Source organism: Mixophyes fleayi, chromosome 6 (genome assembly GCF_038048845.1).
Source record: "Mixophyes fleayi isolate aMixFle1 chromosome 6, aMixFle1.hap1, whole genome shotgun sequence".
Classification (NCBI taxonomy): domain Eukaryota; kingdom Metazoa; phylum Chordata; class Amphibia; order Anura; family Limnodynastidae; genus Mixophyes; species Mixophyes fleayi.
The window spans coordinates 166,286,994-166,301,906 of NC_134407.1; positions in this window are offsets into that span (position 1 = coordinate 166,286,994).

Below are 14,913 nucleotides of genomic sequence, written 5' to 3' on the forward strand. Positions count from 1 at the left end.
GTGCTATGAGCGTATTAACCTAGGGCAGCTGAACCCTTAATCAACTCATGGCTGGATATATCATTATTATTATTATTATTATTATCTACTATTATTTATAAAGCACTAATATATTTCACAGCCCTGTACATTGAGGGAATCATAATACAAGCAAATGACATACTATGACGTAAAACAGAAGGTACAGATAGCCCTACCAAATGAGCACACCATTGTAATGAATGGGAATAGACGGAAGATTTGTTAAAACAATGCTGGTGAAATTAGTTTTACATGTATGAAAATCACTAAAAAAAAATCACACGAATTTGAAATAAAATTAAAGACGATTCATTCCTGATGGTTTTTGGGTGATTTTGGTTGATTTATTAAAGGAGAGAAAACTGGCATTCAGTGGGTTCTTCCAAAAAAATAACAGACAAGAATAAAAAGAGTGAAGACCTAGGGCCCAGTTCATTAAGGAACGTGTCTGCCGGTTTTCAGCGTATTATTCTCAAAAGTCATGCTGAGCATACTCTGAACCGGACGATACGCAACAAAATGCAGCCACGTCCAAGTCAGCTTTGGGCGCAAACGACATTTACTTCCCTTTACAAGGCAGCGCCATTTTAAATTTAAGCGCTGAAGACGCCGAACTCGCGGGACTTCAAGAAACCGGAGGTTAATACATTTACCCCCGGTAGTCAACACCACGGGGTAAATGTATCAAGCTGAGAGTTTTCCGGCGGGTTTGAAAAGTGGAGTTGTTGCCTATAGCAACCAATCAGATTCTAGCTGTCATTTTGTAGAATCTACTAAATAAATGACAGCTAGAATCTGATTTGTGTTTCAAACTCGCCGGAAAACTCTCAGCTTAATACATTTACCCCCACATGTATCTTTAGATCCGTTCCTTGTTGACTCCCGGAGTATGCCGAGCCAATTTACATGCGGTTTAAAACAAACGCACTATACGCTTAGTATGTGTGCCTTAATTACTCAGACACCTAGGGCCTGAGTCATTAAGGCAAGCAAAGGAGTAAATGTTCTCTGGGACAAACCATGTTACAATGTAAGGGGTGCCAATCAGTTTATTATTTTGTACATAAGTTAAATACTGGCTGTTTTTTTCATTTAGCACACAAATACTTGCTAGCCTTATTATTACATTGAAATATAAAGTTGATCTAGGACATGCCCTACCCAAACTATAAATCTGCTTCACATTTTAAATTTACCTCCCCCTCCAATACAACATGGTTTTGCCCAGGTGCAAATGTTACTCCTTTTTTATGCTTTACTCTACTTAATGACTCAGGCCCCTAGAGTTTCAATAGATCTTTCAGTTAGTTACTGCCAGGCAAAAACAAGGGCCTGAGTCATTAAAGAGAGCAAAGTATAAAAAAGGAGGGGAAGGTAAATTTAATTGTGGGGACAGACTTTAAATTTCAGTGTAAAAATAAAGCTATTAAGTATTTGTGTGCTACATGAAAAAACAGCCAGTATTTAACGTATGTGCAAAATAATAAACTAATTTGCATCCCTTGCATTGTAACATGGTTTGCCCAGGATCAATCTTACTATTTTTTTGCTTTGCTCTCCTTTATGACTCAGGCCCAAGGGTGTGTATTTTCTGAGCTTCTAGACCAAATTAATAAACCACCCACATTTGGCTAAAAATTGCCTTTTCATATTCACTTCAATTTATATGGGTCTATATTTAAAAAAAATCAGGACGCTGCTGTGAGATGTTTGCTCAACCACTACAAGCCACACTGTGCTTTTTTCGGTCCCAAATGTATTCATAGGAATCTAATCCAGCTGTTTATGTTAATTTAGATGAATCTGGTGTCTGACTTTTGGGAACATAGGATTGGCCTTGGAAAATCAGGATATATCTCTGCAGTACACATGATAACATACTTCATAGTTGCCGACTTTGTGACTCTGTTATGTGATAGGGGTAGGAGGGGGCATGGCGACGTCTTTGCGTCACCATAGCCACGCCCCCTCTATAAAATGCTGAAATTCAAGGCATTGAATAGAGGGGGGCGGGGCTTGATGGCATGATTAAGCACCCCGCCCCCCCCCCCCCCCCCCCCCATATTCAATGCTGTGAATTTCATAATTTTTTGGGACCCGGGAGGGTTGCCTATTCTTCCGGGAGTCCAAGAGGACTTCCCAAAATTTGGGACACTTCCTGAAATTCCTGGAGAGTGGGCAAGTATGACATACTTTATAGATGCAGTGAGTACTTTTAAAGAAAAAAAAACACTACACTATTTGAAAGCCAGTTGAATTTGGACATATAGAATAACTTAGCCTTTTGGCTAAGATCAAGTGCAGTTGTGGCAGAGCTGTACTTGGTCCTCTTGCCAGAGGCTGGGGAACAGTGTTGAATGCCCGGGACTAGTGTGCCCCTGGAGTGGCGACCCGGGGGTGACTTAAGTCACTGGTCTAGCACCTTAACCAAGTGATTATGTTGGCACCCTGCACATTAGACTATTTCTTTTACGCACCACCTTATTCTTTTGCCCTAGATTTTTGGCTGGGTGAGAAATGAGGCTGTGGCCATAACCTCTTGGCACTTTTTTATTTTTCTATTTATTACACCTTTTGATTGTCACTTTAACTTTTGTGTTTTTTGTTTCATGGATTATAGGGATGCGGGTAGGCCCTTATGGGCTCTGCATCCACAAAGATCTAGGGGGCTGTGGGGCCCTTAGGTTCCGGCCCTCCTGAACCTACAGATGCCCTCCTTTCCTGTGGATCGGCAAGTTTGTTTTGCCCTGGGTGAAGCTCCAGCAGATCCCAGGGGCAAAAGAGGCCCCACTCTCATCGTGGCAAAGGAGATCTGAAGACCCTTGCCCTCTAAGAGTCTTTTAGGTTCCGAGGGTCGGGGATTAGGGCCTTTCCTCTTTAGAGGAGGGCCAATTTCGCACCATGGTTTTGGTTTTTACACCTTTTTTCGGCACTTTGGGCACAAAAGCACTGTTCCCGGGCTTTCAATAAAAAAAAAAAAAAAAATACAATAACTGAAAATAATGCTTTATTCTTAAGTAGGATTTCTCTTCCCTTAAAATAGGTTTTCCACCTTTAGAAAACTTTAATGGATTTGTTTCTATTTGCCCTAATGCAACTTTTACAATATATATATATTTCATTATCTTTTATCTTGTGTTTTCTATCTTCTGTGTTTTCTATCTTCTGTGTTTTCTATCACAACTGCTCCTTGATGTGAAATAAAACCGATCTGTCACACACATCTCCAATTTTCAAACCCGTCGGAAGCTCGCAGCTTGATAAATTTACCCCTGGTCTTTCCCCTTCATACTGTCCACAGCTCTGCAAAGTCTTTGCCAAGATAGTGGAAAGTTTGCTTTCTGTGTATCATCTAATCATTGTCATGCATTTTTCTGCCTGAAATAAATTTATACTACCTTATATATTTGACTTAAGGTTTTCTTTAGCTTTCTGAAGAAAAGTGTTTTCGTCTTTCGTAAAGCATAGACATTTTAAAATTGTGCTTTTTTTCATGAATGAACATCAGACCTTTTTAGCTATCATTGTATCCAACAAGTAACCAAGACTTGTTTTAGAATCTTTTAATCTCTGAAATGAGCAGACAAGTGCTCTAGTGGTGGATGGGTCTTCAGATTTTCCCACCATGGTTAATAGTGACCACAAGTACCAGCACATTAGGATGAGGAACAGACTTCTCCTCTATAACATGGAGCATAAAAGGGCCAAGAAATCCTAATTTATTATCGCTGTGCTGGCAGCTTATGTCGTGCTCATTGCCATATTATCGCTTCATATTCATTTTAATTTAGCTTTGCTGAGCAAGCTATGTCAGAGTTCCTTTGGATTTTTTCAGTGGGCCAAAGTGTTCTAGTCCAGCCATTCAGACAGCTGGGGAAATGAACCAGACTTCTTCCAAGGGGATACTCCATTTTTAATCAAGTTCATTTAGTGGGGCCGCTAGAGACAAACGAAATGGCTTCCTGATTTTAGCTTTAAATCTACTGTTCTAGAACAAATAATCTGCAAGGGCCCTTTATTGACACTTTGCAATTATTTACAAACTTTCCCCTCTGTCCATTTTCCTCAAGTGATCAATAAGATTTTAACAGTAAAATTCCAGTAATCATAATGCTCAAGCTTGGTATACAAACATGGTTAACATGGCTGTGACATTGTCTTTCCTTTTGCATCAGGGTTTTCTACTCAGACTTTTTGCCTTCATAATAAACTGCAATAGCTCTGTTTGACAATATGAAACTCAAGATGTTCTGTCCTCATTATAACTTACCTTTGGCCTGAATATAATCAGACAGGCAGCATAACCACTCCTACTTTAATGTTGTTTATTCAAGTAGATAAGAACGTGATAATTCAAGTGGTAAAACTGTAGTACAGAAATGATGGAATACATTTACAACATGAACAGATGTAATGTAATGCAAACATAAAAATCATGGCAAAAGTGCATAACTAGGGAGCAATCTTACCATCGATGCTGTGCTAAGGGGAGAGATATGCTGTACCTCTTACTTCTTAGCATATAATATCTAAAATGGAGACCTCCTGTAATTCCCCATGGTGCATGGAAAACTAAACTACAGAGGCCCTGAAAGTTCAATTTTAAGCTAATACCAGACTGGCCACTATGTGGAGTTTACACAGAATACATGCATATGTAAAAATAAAAATGCTGCCTGCCTGGTATCAACTGATGCCACCACTTTATTCTCCGAAGGTAACAATAAGATCAGTTCAGATACTGGTCTAAGAAACAACTTAGTCTCTCCATGCTTGTAGACCTTGACCTTACGGACTTTCCCATCTTTGCTTGGAAATGTTTTGGTGACAAGACTTAAAGGCCACTCATTGCGCTGTGATAGGCAATCTGACAGTACAACATCGCCATGTTTTAAGTTAGGTTTAGCAACATGCCACTTGTTCCTTGGTTGCAAGGTAGTGATGTATTGTCTCTTCCACCTGTCCCAAAAGGTGTTTGCAAGACTTTGTACTTGCCTCCATTGCCGTTTACATAAGTCTTTGGTGTTAAACTCTCCGGGAGGAGCATGGATAGTTCCAGTTTTCTGGGTAAGAAAAGTGGCAGGAATAAGCATAAATGGATCTTCTGGGTCATTAGAAACTGAAGTCAGAGGTTTAGCCTTTTTTTAGGACGCTGTCTTTAAGAATAGGTTTTCCACTGGTAATGCAGTCAATCTCTCTAGTATAGGCTTGACGTTGCACAACACAGATAATGAGGTTCCTTGGAATGTTGTGTCTCAGTTACTATGTAAGTATTTTGACAGTGATGCCAACCCTTACATGCATTTGCATTTACATGTGATGTTTTTAAATGACCGAGCTATGTGGGTTAGGCAAGTAATAGCTCTGACAAGTGATTTCCAAGTTGAGAATCTTTGAAATCTGTGAGGCTCCAATTGACAATCTGAAATTGTAGTATGGATTGTAGTCACTTGTGTACGGATTTCAACATCTGAGTCTGCGTCTACTAGCTCAAATGTGTCGCTTTCTGAAATATTTCAATCTGCTTTGTACAAGAATTAAGGTCCTGTGAGCCATGAAGTGTCTTTAAGGAGACTGGCTGTGACAGCTCTTGTAGTGTGGTCTGCAGCATTGTGAACGGTAGATATATAGTGCCACTGTTTTGGATTTGTGGATCTCCTAATTAGTAGCATTGTAAATGTAGCCTAACACTTCTTTACTGACAGTGTAGAATTCTGCTTCTGCAAGCTCAATAGGCAACTCAGATGCGATGAGGTCAACCAATTCAACAGCTAATACTGCAGCACAAAGTTCCAGTCTGGGTATGGTGTGCACTAGTTGTGGTGCTAACTTTGCTTTGCCCATAACAAAACTGACATGACATTGTCCTTTTATGTCTACAGTTTTCAGATATGCAACAGTTGCTATTGCTTTAACTGAAGCATTAGAAAATACACACAGTCTCTGGTTCTGTACCTCTGTAGAATGCACAGGAGCATATGGACTCGTAATACAAAGGTTAGATAAGGCAGATAAAGAGTTCTTCCATTCTTTCCCCTGATCCCTATTCTGTATAGGTAGTGGGGCATCCCAGTCAGATGACTCGCAGGTTAGGTCTTTGAGCAGGGTTTTACCTTGAATAGTGAAAGGAGCTGCAAATCCTAAGGGGTCATACAAGCTGTTTATAGCAGACAAGACACCTCTGCGAGTGAAGGAATTTTCTTCACTGTTTACTTGGAAGGTGAAGGAGTCAGATTTAAAGTCCCATAACAGCCCAAGGCTATGTTGAGCTGGTAGAGAATCAGTTATTAAATCTAAATCCTTTAAATCACGAGTATGATCTTGAGAAGGAATAGCTTCCATCACTCCTCTGCTGTTAGAAGCTATTTTGTGAAGCCTGAGATTTGAGTAGAGAAGCATTTACTGAGCTCTTTTGAGGAGGCTGACCGCAGTCTCATCTGTTGGTAAAGATTTTAAACAATCATCCACGTAGAAGTCCTTTTCTACGAGCTGTCCAACATCTGAACCTTAGTCTTGTCCATCCTCATGAGCTGAATGTCTGAGTCCATAGATGGCAACTGCAGGAAAAGGGCTGTTACCAAAGATGTGTACTCTCATGCGGTACTCTGCAATGTCTATAGAAGGGTCATTGTCTCTAAACCAAAAGAATCTTAAAAAATTCCTGTCTTTTTCTCTAACGTGGAAACAATGGAACATTTGTTGAATATCGCCAGTGAAGGCAATGTCGTCCTTTCGGAAGTGCATGAGTACAGCGAGAAGTTTGTAGTTAAGATCTGGTCCTGTCAACAGAACATCATTTAAGGTGATATCTTCAAACTTGGCACTGGAATCAAACACGACTCTGATCTGACTTGGTTTCTTGGGGTGATATACTCCAGTCATAGGTAGGTACCAGCGTTCCTCTGCATCTTTGAGGATGGAAGCTATCTCAGCGTGGCTATTGTCAAATTTATTGTTCATGAAAGAGAAGAAGTGATCTCTCATCTCTGGTTTCCTGTGAAAGTTACGTTTAAGTGAAGAAAAGTGTTTAAGTGCTTGTTCTCTGTTATTAGGTATGCGAGATCTGTGGGTTCTAAAGGGTAGAGGTGCAACCCAGCTGTTTGCCTCATCTTTGACTAGTCCATCCTTCATTATTTCTAAGAATTGTTTGTCCTCAATGGATATTGCCACCTGATCATCCTTCTGTGTTCTTTGGAAGACTGCACCCTAGTGGATCTTGGTAGTTGTCACAGACGTGACTATCACTAGAGGAGTCAATGACAGGACGGTGTAGCAATTATTTTATGAGAAAGCGATTGTGACATGGTTGGAAAATAGAAGGACGTCCATTTTCCAAAGTATGGGTAAGCATGCTGTTAACAAGCTGGTCTGTGTATGTTTCCAAGACATACATCTCCTATTATGACCCATCCTAGATCTAGTCATTGAGCATAAGGTGCATTGCATGGACCATTGATCAGGCTTCTGACTTTGTGGAACCCTAAGATATCTCTCCCTATGAGTAGAATTATCTGGGCTTGAGGGTCCAGTTCTGGTAACAGGTGTGCTATACGTTTCAAGTAGAGATGCTCAGGCTCGGTTCCCCGATAAACGAACACATCCAAACTTAGCAGGTCCAAGTTGGCTCGGTACTTTCGTGCGCCCTCGGAATTGAAAACGAAGCAAAACATCATCTTTACGTCGGATCTCACAAGCTTTGGATTCTATAAGTACCAGCCTCCACAGCGATCCGGCACCATTTCACAGAGGGAGACAGATGGGATAGCACAGTTCTTGGCAGTCTCTAGTGCAGTTGAACAGCGTCAGGGATAGAAAAGAAAGAGGAGGGGTAGCAGTGTTCTTCAAAGTCTCCAGTGACATTCAGGAGAGTTCCATTGCTAATTGTCATTGTTGAAATAGAAATAATAGGTCTGTCAGGCTTGGTCTTCTAAATCTACAGTCACATTGTACTGTGTTATATACGTAACATACAAAGAGGAGAGCTCCATTGCTAATTGTCATTGCTGAAATACAAATAATAGGTCTGGCAGGCTTAGTCTTCTAAATCTGCAGTCTTTGTTTGATAGTGTGTGAAAATAATATTGTGACCTGTGAGGTGGTCAAAATTGATTGCAACTGACTTGAAATTAGTGTTATTGAGGTTAACAATAATGTAGGGGGAAAAAAAGCAAAAATATGGGATTTTAGCAAAAAAAAAATCGGGATCCAAAACCAAAACACGCAAGGGCGGTTTTACCAAAACCAGAACACGGGGGTCGGTGAACATCTCTAGTGATATCTAAAATGGAGACCTCTTGTAATTACCCATGGTGCACTGAAAACTAAACTACAGAGGCACTTATAATACTGTCACGAGCCGCCACGCAGCTCGCGACAGCTCATCTGCTGTTTCTGTTCGTATCACAGCTGCCTGTCAGACAGCTGGGCATCACATCCGGCCAAGGCGTCCCAGTTGACTGGGCAACAGCCGGGACGCTCATGTCAAACTCGCCACAACCCAGCATCAGGGCAGAGTGCTGGGCGCATGCGTGCGGCAGGGGCAGGCTGGGCTGGGGGGCATCTACATTTCTTTTTTCTTTAAAATGTTCCTAATATTCTGCTGAATCGAATCTTGTCACCCGGGCTACAATTTACCAGCTCTCCCCTGGCGTGTGGGGCATGTTAATTAGTTATTTGCCACTTGTGGCAAAATCTAGGTGCTCTCTGGCTGTTTTCCTAGTGGCTGACAGCATTATTTAAGGCAGGGTGGGCTTAGCCTCCCTGCCGGTTATAGCTTCAGTTCACCACTTTGCTGACCTGCCCCAGGTTGTTCCTGTGCACATTCTGCTCACCTTGACTGACTCTTGTTGTGACCATTGCCTGAACATTGAATCTTGCCTGTTGCCCTGACCTCTGCCTGAATACTGGACCTTGCCTGTTTGCTTGTTGTCCTGACCTCTGCCTTAATACTGGACTTTGCTTTTTGCCCTGACCTCTGACTGAATACTGGACTTTGCTTATTCGCTTGTGGCCCTGAGAGTTCTACCTGATTACCGAATCTCACTTGTTTACTAGCTGTCTCAGACCTCAGCTTGTATCTTGGACCATTCCAAGTTAGTCCTGTCTCCTGGTATTGCTCCTACCACTCTCGCTATGGTCTCCAAATATAAGCTCCTACTACTTAGAGTTAAGACCTGGGGGCATCTGAGTAACTGTAAGGAATATCAGCCCTACGGGAAAGGCAGCTGCTATAGGCAAAGACCTCTACTGCCTGTTCTAGGAGTTAATGACCCTAGCCATAACAAAAACAATAATTAACTCAAATGACCCAGGTCTTTAGCATGCAGCCATCTTTTCTCAGTAGGGCCAGCATTACTAGTCCTGCATTTCAGCCAAGTATGACATCAATAGCTGTGACATCATGAGGTAAATTTATCAAGCTGGTGGTTTGAAAAAGTGAAAATGTTGCCTATAGCAAGCAATCATATTCTAGCTGTCATTTTGTAGAATGTATTAAATAAATGATAACTAGAATCTGATTGGTTGCTATAGGCAACATCTCTACTTTTTCAAACCTGCAGCTTGATAAATTCACCTCCATGAGTTAGTCTCTGCAACTGTCGCACTGATTGTTTTTAAATTAGCACAAGATTATTACATTAAATCGCATTAGTGACTACACCTGAATTTCTCCTCTTTAAAGCAACTGTACTCAGAACTCTTTTAGTAAGCAAGGTATTAACATTAGCTGTAAGGTATCCTCTCTAGTTAATCTGTTGCTGAACTTTGATCTGCTTCATCACCCTTTTTTCTCAAATGCTTGACCTTGACTTGTGACCTCAAATCAACCTCTGTTCTCTCCGGCCCTGACATTAGCTTGTTACCACAGCACTCCTACATACTCCATCCCTTGACCTCAACTGTCCGGCTCCTCTTTTGCCTGGTTCTACTCCCTGGATCATAAGACAGGACACAGTTTCCAAATTCAGGTTTGTTATTTCAGTCCCTACATTTGGTTAATGGGTCTTTCACCTGTCTGTAGTAGGACAGCATTATAACTTACTGTTTATAATATGGCTTTTTGTCCTGGTGCCTCTTGCCTACTATGACTATCATGTCTTCTCTATTTCTGATACTCTTAAACTTCTTTATAGCAGCTTAGAGATTGTTTTGCCTTCCATTCTTCAAATGTAGACATGCTCCCTCAAAGTTTTGCAGAGTCACAATTTACCTTAATTTACCCTTCAATGTAATTTCATATATAGGTTTCCTACTTCATGGTAGAATCTGTTACAAGTACGAGAAGCCCCACTTTGCAATTGGCCAACTGGAAGGTTTTGTTTTTACTTAAAAACTGCTCACACAAATGAGTTTCTCATCTAGGAGAACTTAATTTTACATAGGGATGAAGCAGTCTCCTGAACAGTTCCAAAGTTTCTCCCAAAAGTGTTCTTTCCATACCAATTGAATTATGACATTGTTGTTATGTCCCTGTAACCTTCTATGTTTTCCCAGTTGTCTTTACTGTAGTTAGGCCTAGATATTACAGGAAACTTCCTTTCTGTAAAACTTACTTTAGTTGTTTGTATTCAGTTTTGCCACAAAGTTTAGTGATTTCTAATAGGTCTCTTGCCCAAAGGGTTATTGATGACATTAACATATTTAAAGGTTAACACCATGTAAAAAAGGGATTTTGCCAAATGAAAATGATTTTGCTGGGTACCACAAATTAGTAACCCTTAATACTTGAAATAGGACTTCTGCCCTGAGGAATTAGTGATGCTATATAAATAGCTGCTGCTGATGCATTAAATTGGCATTTGAAGACTCGGGGGTATACTTACCAAGCAGTGGTTCCAACATTTTGCGGTTTGCCGTCATTTTTTTAAAACACCAATTTTATTAAAGACAAAACCCTACGAGCTGTGTCTTTAATAGAATTGCTGTTTTATTAAAATAAGGGCAAACTGCCGAGTATTGGCTGTTTGTCAGAACCTCCGCTTTGTAAATATACCCCTCAGACATGACTGCTGCTGCCATTTGTGAATATCTGACACAACATCTATAACCATACAAGTAGTCATTGCAGTCCAGTTTTTGTTTCTATGGTTACAGATAATGTTATAGAGTGTCACATAGTCATAGCATGTCTGCCAACAGCAGCAATATCGATGTCTTCCAAACCTTTAATTGCCGGTGATGTGGCGATCGGACATTGTGCTACGCACATTGCCAGCAATTACTATAAGAATCTCAGCTCATTTTCCATAGAGGTTGAAAATTACGGTATGGACACACCTCACACCTAACTGAACCTCCTCTTATAATCTTGCAACTGACGATTTCAGGCAGCAGTAATATTTCCAGTATCAAGAGTTATACCAGTAAGTTGTATACTGCATAATTATTTCAATTAGGCACAATTTCAATTTTTGAATGGAATTGCCAGATAAAAAAAATTCTTCTACAGGGAAGGCTCACTCTATTTGGTACTTCCTTCGCTTTTTTGGACTACTTCAATGTTGTATTTCTGTAAGGTGGCACACCCAAATTTGATAAACAACATTTTTGTCTCTTTGGATGTGTTGTTTAGGGGCACATTTTTACATTCTCTGGTTTCCATAAAATGAGATACACAACACATGTATGCAAGCTGCATGTGTTTGCCTATAATATGGCAACCTGAGGCCACAGCAACAAGGTCTCAAGCAACAGGATTTTGGGGTAATCATAATGAAGGTCATTTATGTTGGTTAAAACATGCTAAATTTCCTGGAAATGTGTATATCAGTGGTTTAAGTTGCAGTTGCAGTAGAAAGCTGTGTCTACAACAGAGTGAATTAATGAATTGCTCCATTTGGTCTACAAGCCACTTAATTTCTATATGACTGGTATGTGCATTTATAGATGTGTAATATTATATCCATTTTATACTATTAAGGTTATATTTCCATTAACACCCAAAAAATGTCTAACCTTAATACAACACAATCTGACAGCTGCAGAAATGCCATGTGTTCATTTATAATTAGTAGTGTAGTGCTGTTGTTATGTGTTTATCCGCTATAGATGAAACAGAACTGCATTAATTCACTTTACTCTCCTCTGTTTCCCCCAACACAACAGGTGTTTTATACTAGCATGTCTAGACTATAGCAAATACGTTACTAAAATAGTCAGGAACATAGGGTCTATGTTACTGCATAAGTACACATGAGTATATGCAAAAGTCAAGTGGTTTGCATCATAGACAGACAACACACGTATCATATGGCATGGAAAGACTTCAATATTGAAAATTAGGTCTTATTGAATAAAATAGTCCAAGTAGAACACATCTGCTGTAACCAATCAGATATTAACGTTGTAATGTCAAATTGTAAACTTGCAAGCAGGGCCCTTTCACCTTTTTGTAAGCCTGTGAGCCGTCTTTCTGGTAATATATAGACTTGTATTATTACTGTGTTTACACCCATTGTAAAGTGCTGTGGAGTATGTTAGCACAATATAAATAAATGTTAATAATAAATGTCTGACTAGATCAGTATTAGGCAACCTGATACACTTTATTACTCTTATTCTCAGCAATACGTTATAGCAATAATCAACAAAATATACACCTATTTGTAATAACATATCAGCAGGCAACAAGTGTTACAACCTATAACAGACATAAACACATGAAGAAGCTCAGATGGTTGCATGTGGCCCTAAAGCCCCCTGTTGCTCATCAATGGACTAGACCAGGCCTGTCCAACCTGCGGCCCTCCAGGTGTTGTGAAACTACAAGCCCCAGCATGCTTTGCCGGTAGACAACCAGTTGATAGCTGGAAGGGCATGCTGGGACTTGTAGTTTCACAAAATCTGGAGGGCCGCAGGTTGGACAGGCCTGGACTAGACTAAGCTGATCATAAGCACAAATTGGTTGCTGTGGGTTACAACAAACGTTTACTTTTTGAACCATGTTATTAAATAAGTACTTACTAGTCTAAAGTTAATAGTATTAAATATAATAATACAGAAGTGGAAGTTGCTAAATCAAGTTATAGATTTACAACAGGTGCTTGAAAGGATGGAGTTATCCAGAAATGTACAAATACTGAGAAAACTCCCCCCGCAACACTGCTGTGAAGCAGTAAAAAAAGCTGCTATTCTACTTGTACGTAAAATCATGCTTGCCAACTCTCCCAGAATGTCCGGGAGACTCCCGCATTTTGCGAGAGTCTCCCGGACTCCCGGGCGAGTGTGGCAATCTCCCAAATTCTGCCCACTTCACTAGGAAGTCTCCAGGTCCTGGTTTACTCTTTATGTCTGACCAATTAATTGCAGGTGATAGGCCGTAGAGAAATTGAGTTGGATGTTCAGTATTTTGCACAACAATCTCCAAAATCAGGAGGTAATTTGGACGCCCCGATCTGACACGATTTCCAACGGACACCCGTGAAGGCGGAAAATTTCTATCACAAACAATTGGGCCAACTGAGCAGCCAATGGTAACCCTTAAGGGTCACAAAATGGATCATTTTAGAGAAACGGTCCACAATAACCCAAACCGTGTTGAATTTCTTGCTTGTAGGAAGGTCTGTGATAAAATCCCTGAAGATGAATGACCATGGTTTGGATGGAAGAGGTAATGGAAGGAAGGGTCTTCAGGGTTCAGCCGAGGAGTCTTATGTTGTGCACAAATATTGCAGACTGCCACAAACTGTTTGGTATCTGTGCGAAGGGTTGGCCACCAATAGTCCCTGGAAAGGACCTCGATGGTCTTAACGACTCCAGCATGACTGGTAAAACGTGAGGAATGACCGCATTGGAGTATCTTCTTACGGAGAGATGGAGGAACAAAGGTTTTGCCCGGAGTAGGAGAGGTGGTGGTAGATGTAACCTGGAGTGTCTTAGGATCTAGGATTGGATGGAGGGGGAACTCCCAAGGTTCAGCTTCGTGGAGAAATGCTCGAGACAATGCATCTGCTTTTTTGTTCTTAGAGCCAGGTTTGAAGGTAAAAGAGACCAACGTGCCTGCCGTGAGTTTAGGCATTAAGCAGTTTGAAGATAAAGCAAATTATTATGATCAGTGATGATGTCAACAGGGAACTGGGAGCCTTCCAGAAGATACCTCCACTCCGAGAGTGCTAATTTCATGGCTAAAAGCTCTTTGTCTCTGATGGCGTAGTTTTTCTCTGCAGGCAGGAACATACAAGAAAAAAAAGCACAAGGGTGAGTCTTTTTCTCAAAGGGAAGATCTGAGAGAGTACTGCTCCTACACCTACCGCTGAGGCATCGACTTCCACGAGAAATGGCAAGGTAGTGTCCGGCTGTCTGACAATGGGTGCAAAGGAAAAGGCCCATTTAAGGGTTTCAAAATCTTTGATTGTTTCAGGAGGCCAGAGTCTGGTTTCAGCTCCTTCTCGAGTAAGTGCTACAATTGGAGAGACTATTGTAGAGTAACCTTGGATAAATTGTCTGTAATAATTGGTGAAGCCAAGAAAATGTTGAATCCCTTTGATACCAGAAGAGAGAGGCCACTCAAGAATGGCACAGATCTTCTCTGGATCCATCTTCAGGCCGGAACCGGATACAATATAACCCTGGAAAGTTGTTTGGTGGGTTTCAAATTAACACTTTTCGAGCTTGCAGAATAGTTGATTCCGCCGTAAGTACTTCAGCCACTTGCCTACGGTGAGAAGGTAGATCTCAAGAAAACACCAAAATATCATCCAGATACACCACAATGCAGGAGTATAATAAATCTCTGAAGATTTAGTTGACGAAACTCTGGAATACCGCCGGAACATTACAGAGCCCGAAGAGGTCATGAGAAGGTACTCATAGTGATCGTCCCTGGTGTTGAAGGCGGGCTTCCATTGTTCCCCCCCTGCGAATCCTGGTCAAATTGTAGGCTCCTTGCAGATC